Source organism: Meriones unguiculatus, chromosome 21, assembly GCF_030254825.1.
Source record: "Meriones unguiculatus strain TT.TT164.6M chromosome 21, Bangor_MerUng_6.1, whole genome shotgun sequence".
Lineage (NCBI taxonomy): Eukaryota > Metazoa > Chordata > Mammalia > Rodentia > Muridae > Meriones > Meriones unguiculatus.
Window position 1 is genome coordinate 20,903,271 of NC_083368.1, and position 13,559 is coordinate 20,916,829.

The 13,559-nt window shown below is 41.1% G+C and overlaps 1 protein-coding gene across 10 annotated transcripts in view; it reads right to left on the reverse strand.

The window, feature by feature from the left end:
• The window catches only part of Magi2 (membrane associated guanylate kinase, WW and PDZ domain containing 2), a 1,408,809-nt gene that overhangs the window by 749,777 nt on the left and 645,473 nt on the right, over positions 1–13,559 (reverse strand). Inside the window, exon 1 of one of the 10 annotated variants that reach the window (XM_060374149.1) lies at positions 10,806–11,299. The exons of the other annotated variants lie outside the window; for them this stretch is intronic. The gene's annotated coding sequence lies outside the window, so the exon portion shown is untranslated. Of the gene's footprint in view, positions 1–10,805; positions 11,300–13,559 lie in introns of those variants that run through there. 10 annotated transcript variants of the gene reach the window in all.

A 13,559-nucleotide genomic window follows, 5' to 3' on the forward strand; every position in this document is an offset into this window, starting at 1 on the left:
TCAGGTCTCATCAGGACTGGCTGTATCATCTTCCTCTGTGGCCTGGCATAGCGTACCCCTCAGGGGGAAGTGATCAAAGAGCCAGCCACTGATTCATGTCAGAGACAGCCCCTGCTCCCCTTACTAGGAAACCCACTTGGAGACTGAGCTGCCTATGGGTTACATCTGAGCAAGGGATCTAGGTTCTCTCTATGTGTGGTCCTTGGTTGGAGTATCAGCCTCTGCAGGTCCCTCTGGGCCTAGAAATTTTGGCTCTGTTGGTCTCCTTCTGGAGCTCCTGTTCCCTCCTAGTTTTTCTATCTCCCCCTTCTTCCAAAAGATACCCTGCACACTGCCCAAAGTTTGGCTATGGGTCTCAGCATCTGCTTCGATACCTTGCTGGATAGAGTCTTTCAGAGGTCCTTTGTGGTAGGTTCTTATCCTGTTCCCAAGTTCTCCCTCTTCCTATGTCTACCCTGTTTGCCCTTCTGAATGAGGATTAATCATTTTCCCTAGGGTCCACCTTGTTGTTTATCTTCTTTAGGAATATAGATTTTTGGTATGTTTATTCTATATTACATGGCTAATAACCACTTATAAGTGAAAATATACCATGTGTATCTTTCAGCTTCTGGATTACCTCACTCAAGATGATCTTTCCTAGTTCCCACCATTTGCCTGCAAATTTAATGATTTACTTGTTTTTAATTGCAGAGTAGTATTCCATTGTGAAAATGTACCACACTTTCAGTATCCATTCCTTCATTGAGGGACATCTAGGTTGTTTCCAGATTCTGGCTATTATGAATAAAGCTGCTATGAACATAGATGATTTTTTAAAGTATGATTTGAATATACTCGATATTGGAGCTTTAAACTGTATATAACTAAAAGTAGAATCTAAAAATGCTTAATTAGAAGCTTTTATTTTCCACAGTAGTTGTAAATGACAAAAAGGCAGATTTAACATGGCAATGTTTATTTTCATATGAGAACTTAATCATCACATTGGGATAAACTCATTTGTGTTTGAAAGAATGATACGAATATAGAGCTGTGACCAAAAATTGTTAATTAAGGAAAATGCCTATTATTTTTGTTCATATTGCTATAACAAAATAATGTGCATATTAATGATAGTTGGATATCTTACAGTGTAAGTGTATATGCAAAATTTTTATCACACATTTCTTTTCTTTTCCAAGATAAAAATATTAGTTTTATCAAGTTAAACCTTCAAAAAAAAAGATAAAAGAGATTGCTCTGAAATTTTTCTCTGAACATTGGCCTTTTATAACATATGCTCTCTGCATAATATATTTTAGTACTACATTGTAATCTGAAAGACTCTGGTGTAGAAGTTTCAATATTAATATTTCCATCAGAACTGGAGAAGTAACTCAGTGCTAAAACACAGGTATATCATGCACAGAGCCCTTGGTTAAAACTCCAGCTCTGTAGTAAGAGAAATTACCCCATGGATGATATTGCATTTATGTTTTTTAATTGACATGTATTTTTATCTTGTACCACATGATATTATTAAGAACATTTACATTGTAGTATGATTGAATCTAGCTAATTATCATGTAGAGTATACCACAAAGTTAACTTTTTAGTGATGAGAACACATAAAACCCACTTTATTTGTAGTTGTTGATTTATCAGCAACTATAGTCATCGCACTGTATAACAGACCTTTTGAAATGTGTACCTCCTAACTATAACACTATGTCCATTAGCCAGCATCCTCCCTATTTGCGTAACTACCCCAAACTCAAGTGACTATTTGGCTTCCAAATGATGTGAAAGGAATGAGTTTAGATTCTACATTTGAACGTTGTATACTCCCAAACTAAACTCCTGTAGCTCACGTAAAGACGCATTTCTCTTACCCTGTAAATTCAGAAGTTAATGCTCTTTGACAAACTTATTGGGTGGTGTCCGGTGTTTGTTTGATTGCGGGAAAGAGAAAGAACTTATATGAAGACTACCAAGTCTCTTCTTTTATAACTTCAGGAACATTTCTCTCATTCTTATTAAGCACGTAAAGTAAGAGTCTGCTGGCCGTTACATCGTCTTCTTGAACTCAGGTATCAGGATGCTAAACCAATGGGAACATTAGTGTCCATGGCCAAGATCTACCTGAATGAAACATCTAGAAAATGGTAGTGGAAGTCACCACTTCTCAGTGCCCTCAAGCAGCCAAAAGGAACTGGTATAAGATAGTATCAGCTATAGCTCTTGTTTATTTCCTGAGTGTCAGTGCTGTGCCAAACATGCTGTAGGAATTGTCTCATCACTAATATCAGAACAGCATTGCCAACAAGTATTTTAATGCTCTCTTTACTGAAAAGGAAGTTGAGGTTTGAAAGCCAAGGGAAGCTGCCCAGTTTTCTGGACCCAACATCTGCTAAGAGCCAGATTTCATTCTTTCCTCCCCTGCTGTTTCTATATACATCGCTAGTCCATGTGTATAGAAGGAGTTGGTCTAGAGAGAAGAATGATAGCTTATCTTTCCTGGGTCATGTGAGACTTGAAGAAGAAATTACTTCCATGGTGCACGTTGTGAAAATGACTGCCTTATTCGCACTGTGTCCTCAAGTTGCCACAGGCATAGGCTTAGGAGGATTTTTCTAAACACTCTCTTTCAAACGTTATCAAAGAATTGCACCATTTAGGAATCCTAGTAAAATGTGCAGATTTTACAGTGAATTGAGATGAGGCCTGAGATTCTATTTACAGCAACCTCTAAAATGATGCTGATGCTTTGGTCTAGAGACTACGCTCACAACAGTGCAGCTCTGGTTTTCTTTCTCATGTCAACAGCAGACAGGTACAAAGGACCGCTGGGCTGAGGAAAGAGGGAACCAGCTGCAGACAAGAAGAACATGGAACTGAAGAGATTGCTCAATTGTTTTGAACACCCTCTGCTCTTGCAGATGACCCAAGTTCAGTTCCCAGCACCCCCAGGGAGGCTCCAAATCTTCTGTCACTTCATTTTCCGTGTAGTTGCTACTTCTTCTGACATCTATAGGGTCCTAATCACACATGGTGCCTGTCCACACACTCAAGCACACACACATACACATAAAGTTTAATGAATAATTCTTAAGAGATGAACACAATGTGTGACCTGAATTCTAGACAAAGCTAATATCTCATATCAAAATATGAAGCTTCACTTCCTTTCATTTTTACCTTTCACTGCTCACATGTGAGCATTAAAATTTGTGAGTTGTTAGTAAAAAAAAAAAAAAAAAAAAAACAACAGTATTTTTTTTAAAGTTTACTAGAGGCACATGTTAAATCAAATGAAGATTTTGAACTATTTAATTTCATAAAAGTATATCATACTCCTTCCATGATGCAGACAAGAAGAGGACCAGCTTCTCTGAGACATAAGCAACTCGATGAGAGCTATATTATCGTTTTCTATTAGGCAATGACGCAGGAAGGTAATGAAAGAGGTGACTTTGGGAGAAAAATCTACTCCAGTAGAATGAACTCTAAGTAGAAAAGCACGATATAGGTCATGTGTGTGCATATAGGTATGGGTAAGACAGAAGCCGACATTTGCTAGGATCTATAGAGCGCTGGACAGGGCAGGCTTCATAAAAGACCCATTTTAGTAATTAGTGTGCTGCTTGGAAAGAACATTCCAGTTGTGAGGGGGCGAAGTCACGCAAAGGCTCACACATATCAAAGTAACACATAGTTTTGTATGCTTGGCTAGAATGATTGGTAAGACATGAGTGAGAAAACATCAGCCTTTTTGTTAGACCTCAGTTCTGGTCTAGACACAGAATGCTCTGGACAATCGGTTAAAAGTATTCTTTCAGGTTTGGAGAATATGAACTCTTAATATATGTATTGATGGTTTAAAACCAACTTCTTTGATGCCAATTTGAGTGTATGGAACTAGCAAAGGATCTTCGTAAATAAAAGCACAACAATCGTGAAAAACTTATCACTTCCAGAGTGACATCTATAAACTAGGAAACACAGTGGCCTTCTGCAGCCTTACACACATAAAAGCAAGCTGAACACACACACAAACACGAGACAGAGAGAGCAAGCAAGAGAGAGAGAAAATGTGTGATCATAGCCGAAGGACACATGCGGAGCAGAATTTCATATTTTACTAGCCAATTCCAGCTCCTTTCATATTTTTTTTTCTTTTGAAATAAAAGGGGATGGAAGGATTTCACTGTTTAAAATGTCTCCTTACCTAGCAACATACTGAAGGTCATGCACACAGGTGTTAAAAAGGGGCTGTCTGTGATATTAGGATGATAGATACTGTATCTTCCTGTTGTCATGGAAAAGACACCTAAAAGTCCATTTGTGTGACTTCTTGTCAAGGGCAGTTTACAATAGCATTTATTGGCAAGCAGTCAGGAGAGAAACTCCACTTTCTAAATGAATACTCACTCTGACTTTGTATTTCCATCTAAACCAAGCCAAACCAAACAAAACTTAGACTAATGATTTTTCATAGAACCGAATATCTCCTATACCACATCTGAAACCCATTCAGTAAAATGAAAACTATTTATCAATAATTTTATTAGCACACAAGTTAGAGGTCACTGTCCTACATTTAAACATTTTCAACTCATATATCTGATCTCTGTTCATCCTTTTCAGGATTTTTAACACAAAAAAATCACAAACTGGACTTTTAGAGTTAGAAGCATTGATAATATATTTCTCAATGATTCTCAGTATCATAGTTTAAGGACAACTAGAAGACGGAAGGAGACAACTCCCTCCTCCTATGCTCTGGTGGGAAGTTAAGGTTTTCAAGGAGTGTGAGGAAGAATGGAAATGAAATGAAAACCTGACCATCTATCAATAAGATGATGATGTATTTATAGAGCATGAACCGCAAGAGAGCTATGCTGAGTCCTTTCAATAAGCCTCAATTAAAATGATCAATATTGCTAAAAGAATCTTTAAAAGCACCTCTGACAGAAAGGTTCTTTGAGATTACTTCTGCATGCTGAAATAGGGTACTTCAAGGCAGAGTGGAAAGTAAATTCCCACGTCCAGGAATGTAAGTGCTAGCTGTGCCAACCTACAGCATCTCAAGGTTATCACTTGAATGAGATGATAAACTTGTGGATAAGGCCCCTCCCCCCTTACTGTATCTAGGAAAATAAACCCATGTACTCTACTCACAGGACTGCAGCAGACGTGTGGTAAATCACACTGACCATTTTTAGTGAGCTTATGTCCACAACAATAAACTGTTCTTTCTCTTCTCTGATAGTTCAATGTCACTTCTTATCCGGAAGTCCCACCCCTTCCTCAAGTCCCTTATTTTGTGCTCTTGTGTTATAAGACACATATTATGACATGAAGCTTGCACTCATACAAAGCAGTTGTCTAGTTCTTCCCTGAAAGCCTTGGAAAAGAGAAAGCCCCTTGCAGACAGAGAAGCTCAACTCTTTTCCTTGCAGCCTCACCTCGGGGAGCACAGCACTTAGCACACTACACAACTCTGTTCATTAAGGGAGTGCTGGCAGGGAGAGTTCCATGTCAGGGGAGCCTTCTAGGCTCATGAGATAATCAGTAGTTAGAAAGGTGTAACAACTTTCAGGAGACCCAGAAGGGACCAAAGCGAACACTAATCCCGATGGGGTGGAGAGGTAGAAAAGTGAGCACTTTAGAAAAGAGGAGCTAAGAGGGACAGACGAACAGACCACAGTTTTGTTCAGGACTGATCTATGAATGCTTTTTACATTGATAACAAAGGTTTTTTGTTTTTTAATATTGCAGCAACGATCACTGCAGTATTTTTCAAAGATTGAAATCCCTAATAAGAGGCATATGGGAACTAGCCTGGTTAAAGGATTTTAAAACTTGACAATCCAATGTAGACAATTGTTTTCTGACCAGCACCTTATCTTTGAACAATGTTGTTTCCTTAATAATAACCTTTTCATTCAGTTTCTCACTCAGCAACCATTCAGTGCACAATGTCTAAGTTAACATAATATGAGACCCATGAAGTGTTACTTTGAGTAAGATGAGCCTAAGTCTGGCTTCAGAAGGTTCTGTCTCCTGGTAGACACCAATATTAACCAAATAATGATAACTCACATAAAATTGAACATCACCACGCCTGCTAAGTGTAATGAAGCATGGTGAACCCTGAGCACATTTCATAGTGAAGCAATGGACTATTTGAGCAAGAAAACTGAGCACAAGAGGGTTTTAGCAAAGGAAAGAGCATGTGTTAAGACCTCAACATGAAACAAAACATGAAGCTTTGTAATACCTCCAATGAAGGTGTGTTGGTACCAAAAATCAAGAATCCATTGCTGGGCACAGTGATGCATAACTGTACTTCTAACTACTCCTGGGGGGCAGATGAGGCAGGAGGATCATTCCCATGTAGGAGTTAAAGGTCAGTTTGTATACCATAGTGCTAACTTGTTTCAAGAAAGGAAGAAAGGGAAGGAGGGAGGGAAGAAAGGAAGAAGGAAGGAAGGAAGGAAGGAAGGAAGGAAGGAAGGAAATAAAGAAACAGTGTATAGACAGGTGGCCAAAGGGTCCTCCATAGGTCATTTTCTAGTCCTTTATATAAAGGAAACCAGAAGGGCCAGTGCTTGCCTCTCACTCCATTGCCTTTCCTATTGTGTTGGCTGTGTATCTTTGTGGACCGTGCTTGGTAGGGTCCTTGACTTCAGTAGAGTGGCTCATGGTTTTCTTGGAATTTGTTCCTGGATGGAGAAGTTTGTAAAACCCCAGCCTAGCATATCTGTAATTGCTTACAGGACTGATTTGCTCAGAGAGGACCTGAGAGTGATGTTATTTATGTGCTCTTCCTCCCATCAAGCCTTTATTGGTGAACCGCCTGGAAATGAGCTTCCTGTCTCAAACACACAAACATGAGTTTCCTTAAATCCTCGGGAGTTTGTCTTACTTTACTGACTTAAACTACAACAAACAAATTAGACACTAACAAACAACTGTTCTCCTACAAGGGGGATACTAATCTAACCACCTTTGAGGTCATTATGACACGCTCTGGATTTGATGTGAACTCAACACCAGTGTATGATCTAAAGGAGAAAGGAGAACATCTTGGCTTCAGGAGAGCAAACACTTTTTAGTGCGTGACCGAGATATCCTCACCATGAGAATTAGGGAAAGAACCACACAGTATACACATGCACCATTGATATCTGTGCAGAGCGTGGACTCAAAATGAACACAGCAGTAAGATCCTGATTTAAAGGGCAAACAACCTACCAAACAAACAGGCAAAACTCCCACACTCTAATGCAGTCGAAATAACAACACAATGTCATTTATTTATTTTACACTAAAATGTTGCTATCTTCATAGTAAGCAACCGGGGTCTCAGTGAGATAGCAAGTTGTGTGACTTTCTGTCAAAGCTAGTGATATGACAGACTGAGAAGAAATGTACCCAGAACTGAACAAGTATTTCACTCAGTCCCTTTCACTATGCCTCTGCTTACTTAATGTCATGTTGCCATCCACTAAGGCTTTTAATAACAATTTAAAATAGAATTTCAGGTCATAGAATTCCAAACGTGACTGAGAAAATGGATTTCTGAAACCAGGCCCCACTGCAGAAGGCCTTCTAAGATTTCTTTGCTCCAAGCTAACAAATATTTCAAGGACTAAATGGGAGTCAAACATCTTTGTCTAAAACTTGATTGTTCTATCTCACTTTCCCTTTCTATGCCACAGGCATCTTATGAAAAACCAATTTTACTCTTAAGAATTTTTTTTTTATGTTCTAAATTCAAGGGGGGAGAACATTTTACAGTGTGGATCTCTCTTTTCAGCTCCCATCAAGGACTTCTTGGGAGGGGCTGGAGTGTAGCCCAATGGTTAACGATCACTTGCCCAGGCTCCTAGCTGGAGCACCACCAGTGCAAGGGAAAGCATCAACTCAGACCGCACACACCCCAGTTCAGAAGCATTGCGAGGTGGCTGGGTTCTCCTTGAACTGCTTGGACCTGTTTCTGTGTTTGAGGTGTTTTTAGCTGCTTCTAAGATAACACATGTTTGTAAGTTCTAAAGCTTCGTAACACTTCTGGGTTTCTAGTTGGTATGGAGTGCTGCCTAGCTTCGCAAACAGCGGGAGAACTGATCCTTAGCTTAAAAACATACATGCGCTCTGGTTATCCACACCTGCAATTTCCTAGGCTGAAGCGCCTCCTCTGGGGTCATCAGGAGTCTGGAGGAGTGACCCTGCCGATCACCCCATGAACTTTGAGGTTCCTGTGTTTATTGTGCTATCTTTTGTCTTGTCCATTGTTCTACTATAATCACATCAGTTTCCCCCAAGTACAGCATGTCCCATACCCAGCTCCATATGCTATGATGAAGTCCCTGCTCTGTTGTGCTGCTGCAGGCGCTAAATGCGTGGCCACGGTAAGCTTGCAGCTTTATTAAAATTATTTCAGACAGACGCCAAGAAAATCTGTGCTCTAGTCCGCCCTTTCAGAAACGTATTCATGATGCAAACCTTTAGAGGGACACCGGTCAGTGGTGACCATGGTGCCCTTAGAATCACTGAACTAAAGTCACACTTGTGCAAAGATGACCCCAAACCATTTTGCAGGGGAGCACTGGGGGTCTTTTAAATGTCTATAATCAGGAACTATCACATTAGGTCAAGAACAATTCTTCCTGTGCACACTGCTGTACTCTTCTGCATCCTCGTGTTGCCTTCTCTCATGGCTTAAGTTCTTTAGCACTGACTGCTCCTTATGCCTAAAACATGAGGACTCCAGCCCCCTCCGCAAGAACATGCTTCGCTCTCTCAGAATCATTTTAGGATGCCGTGCAACAGAGAACACTGGATTTTACACACCCCAACAACACATGGTCCCTCACCCACAGCCCTCTGCCGAAGTGGATCCTGCCTCTGCTGGTGGGAGCTTTCACAGACTGAAGCCCGGATAAAGGAGCCAAGGAGCGGTGTGGCTGCTCCAACACCCCCACCACCTGCTCGGTCCGGGAATTCCTTAATAAGCACTTGTGTAGGACAGCACAGAAGTATCTTCCTTGTAACTGCCTTGTATCTGCCTTGGAACTCTGGGACCCAGCTTTCTCCTGGCACAATGGATTCACACAAGAGAGAAAAGCCATAGGACAGGAAATGGCAGCTTCATATTCTAAGAGATAGATGATGGGCAGGTGCCCCGAGGTTTTTACCTGTCACTTTCTGTGCCAAAAGTCCGAACGCTAAGGGCCACACTCGGGGCATTTTCTTAGAGGAATTGTTGACTTGCTCACAAAAAAAAAAAAAAAAAAAAAAAAAAAAAAAAAGAAAGAAAAAAGTGCTTCGTGTCATGTCCCAACACATCTAATCTAACCCTTTTAAAAATGGAAACCTGTGGTTGCCGGGAAGCGATCTGCTGCTAGCTTTGCTCCGGGTAGTTTGTATTTCAAGTCAAACCGTCACCACCCACTCTCCATTCAAGCCGAGATTTTAAAAGGCAGGCAAACGGAAAGGAAGCACGAGTCAGCCCGTCCCTCTCCGAAGACACTGAGCACAGCAAATCACAATGCTGGCGAAGGGCTCCGCACTCGAAGACCATCTCCTCAGGACGGGAAGAGAGATATGGAGCCATTTTTCACTAGCTTCACAAGAAAATGTCAGCTCCCAGCGTCTCGTGCACTGCCAGAGCGCATCTTAATTTGGTCCAGAGGGACGCAACCAGTCACCCTCACAGAGCATTTTCCTAAATAGTCCATTGAAAAATCTGATCCCCTCAGCTCTGACCATCTTGGGGATAGAGTGGTTGGCAACCGAATAGTACAGCTCTGCATCCTATTCAAAACTAAATGCCCTCACGTTTCCTCTGACAGTCATGGAAATTAGACACTTCTGGGTTAAAAAAAAAAATCAAGAAGAGAAAAGGCTTCTCTCCCACTCCTCGCCTCCCTGCAGCGTTCTGACTAATACCTCTGGGCAGTTTACTTCAGAATGGAGCAGATTCTTGACCAGGGCACAATGGCAAATTGGCACACAAGCCTCCAGCTCTCAACAAACCACAGGCAACGCTTTCTTTGTAAAAAAAAAAAAAAAAAAAAAACACGGGGAAATACTCATGCTGGAACAAAAGACACTATCTGCAAAGCCAGAAGTGAGGGAAATTATGTATTTGATTTACACACATCTGTACCCACTCATTTGGGAGGAAAAAGGGTTCTGAACCTCATTTAATCCTACCGCACCTATATTATTTCGCCAAACCCAAGAACATTAAGATTATTTATTTTTAAAGCTTTGGCTTCAGTAGGAGGTAAAGCACAATGCTGGAGGAATACCTGGGGTGTGCCTTTGTTGACGGGGTGCCATTTCAAACTTATAATATCTGAACTCAATTGTGGGGAATTCAGATAAGGCAAATACAGTGAGATATCTGAGAATTATTTTGACATTAGCCAAAATGCCAAGTCAGCAGATATTTGCCGCTTACATTTCACAATACCTTCAACATGCATTTGCAGCCTGGTGGGGCAAAATGCTAACTATTCTCCAAACAGCCACCTGACAATTTCAGGCAGAAGCACACATTGTGACTCAGAAGGAGACATCATGATGGCTCTGTACTGGCTGTATTAAACAAAAGCTCCGGAAGCCAGTGAGAGGCATTCAGGATACGAAGTGAGAGTCAAAGCAAGTTTAGGTTCACATCTGGTGGAATATGGCACCGTCTTACCCAGGGGTTGGGGAACAGGAGGGTATGGAAGCTATAAATAGAAAGCACACACTCACAGACAGAGAGAAATCCTGAAGCCGGAGCCCGTCCGCTGAAGCTTACTAACCTGGAGCTGAGCTCAGAGCACGCTCAGGAGCCGCGGGTCCTCTCCCACCTTTCCATGGTCCTCAGTCAGCGTCTTCTCAAACCACCTGTACTGATCCAACCCATCCTCCGATAAAATTATCTTCTTGGGAGAAGTAGTGTTAGATGAGCTTTGATCTTGCCAGCATAAATGTCTAGAATATTCCTCTTGAAGCCAGACACAGCAACACAAAACTGCTCCTGAGGTCTTTTGTTTTCCCTCCTCTCAAAGATGAAGCATGCAGCTCTCCTCTCTCTCTCTCTCTCTCTCTCTCTCTCTCTCTCTCTCTCTCTCTCTCTTCCTCTCTCTCTCTCTCTCTCCCCCTTCTCTGGCATACGCTCTCTCCCTGCTTTCTCTTCCCCCACCCCCCACTAGCAACCTCACTGGATTCCCATTCCCATTCAGTCAGGGTCATTTACATCTCACAGCATGAAAACCTGGGTTATACCCAAGTCTGTCTGTCTCTCACTTTTGGATTTCCTCTGGAGAGGGAGGGGGCGGCTCTAGGTGAAGTCAGGTGACCCTTCCCTTAAAAGCCTGCGAGATGGATGGAATGTGTGAGTTTTAATATCCACACGGGCACATTTACATTACAAAGCCGGGGGGAAAGCTCCTAGAGATTAAGCATTTTTTGGTTTTCCTTTCATAGTCCCCTTTTAGCAATTAAGAGAAGCTAGCATAGTATAATGAAATGTAATTAAACTTTTCAATGTTAATAACAAGGCTGCATCCCTTTAGCATCACCCAACTGAACAATTCCTTTAAATTTGTGAGATTCACTGCTTCTTTTTCTGCCGAGGGTCGAAGAGTCACTAATTTTACTATTACACACTTTTCCTAATTGCCTTGTTCTTTGAAATCCAGTTAACATATCCTGAAGTTAAGGGCCATTATAAAAGATAATAATAACGTAAAGGAGGGAAAATGACAAAACTCATAGAATTAATTGTTTCCTATTGTGCAACTAGGTCCCATATCAGGTAACTTAGCTCTTAGGCAAATAACTTCTGCCTCCTCTGCCTCAGTTTCTCAATGTCTATGAGGAGCAAACAGAGCAATGGTAGAGGGCCTCCTCCTCCCTTCTCCATCCCTGATCCAGAAGTCTGGGAGGGAAGATGCTAGTCTATTCAGTGCCTGAGACTCAGAAACAAGAGACAAACCCACGCTCACTAACAGAGTGGGGATAAGTATGTAGATACTGGCCCAGGATCTATCAGGCAAGCTTCCTTCAACTGGTTCTCTGCTTTGGCACTCTTGATAGACAATGGGGATCCTACCACTAAATAGGAAAGATATGTCATCTGCTTTTAGTGGCACTGTAAGGAAAGACAAGATGATATTTATGAACTGTTTTAGATAAAAAGTAGTTAGGGAAGTGAGGATGAGAATGACAGTGGGGAACATCGGAATTTCTATTGGACCTTTGTTGGTCTATGCTTGCATTTAAAAATAAATAAATATTTTTGAGGTGCTATGGATCAAGTCAGCCTCATACATTTTAGGAAAATACCCTGCTACTGAACTGTATTGCAAGTCTTATCCATTTGTTTTTAATTTCAAGATCCTGATGGCTCAGCATAAGAGGAAAATGTTAGACGTGCTATAGAACCTCATTATCCTGACAGCAATGACAATAGGTTAGGTCTCAGAATGCAAGGTCTTAGAAGCAAAGCCTCTGCTGTTACTGTCTTTCTCCTGCCACCTTCTCTTGTACACACCCCTTCAACCTCCCCTCCCCCCAAAAACTAGCAACTAGGAACTGTAATTTCTTTTCCTCAGAAGAAGACATAGAAACCAGTATATTTATTATTTTACTGTCATCTTCACCCTTTGCTGTCTGTTCCATTTCAAAAGTCTTGCCTCACAGCCACAAGAAGACACACTACAGAGAAAGGCCATAGAGACTCCAACAGATGGTTTTTCTGGGTTCTACATTCAGCCTTAGCTCAAACCTTGTTTGGCTGGTCCTATTTCTACATGGTTGTCCATGTTTTATTAAACCAAAGGGTAGGCATTCCCATTTTACTGGGGTTTGGGTCTCGAAGCTAAAGATTTCCTTGTCCCATGAAACTATGATTGAAGAAATGTGTTGTGTAGTCTTATTGTCTGGCCATCTTTTGGCATAGGGGTGTCTGCCAAGATTCCTCATAACAATCAGGAAAGAGCTGGCTGCCCTCCCCCCTCCCTACAGTCCATAAACAAACAAACAAAACTTCCTCACACCGACCACCTCTCTCTCCCTCAAGAATGAAGTCAGAGGAAAGGTAGATTGCTGGTTTGACAGAGCCATCAAGCCAGAATGCACACAGTCCCCTCCACAAACACTATTTAGACCAGACAGAAAATGTGTAACAACTATTCACCGCTTTGGATTTTAAAAGTGTTACCTTGCATGAAAATACCCAATTTAAGCTTTTTCAAATAAATTATATGCTAACTGGCTACAAAATTAACTTTAGTTTGTGCTACAAAAATTGGCATCCAAACATTGGACGGTAAAAAATATCTTTTTGCAGAAGAATAAGCCAGCTTAGACAAATTTAGGAAGACCGAGAATTTTGTAGGATGAAAACATGAAAAGATTTGAGCTGATAGTCTCTTTGAACCACATTTGCTAGTTTAATCTTTTCCTTCCCTTAGCATTAGGTGCTTTATTTCCAAATTTACTCACATTTTGGCTTTGCTGGTTTTTTTGTTTTGTTTTGTTTTTATTCTCACTTTTAAATTTTTTTTTCT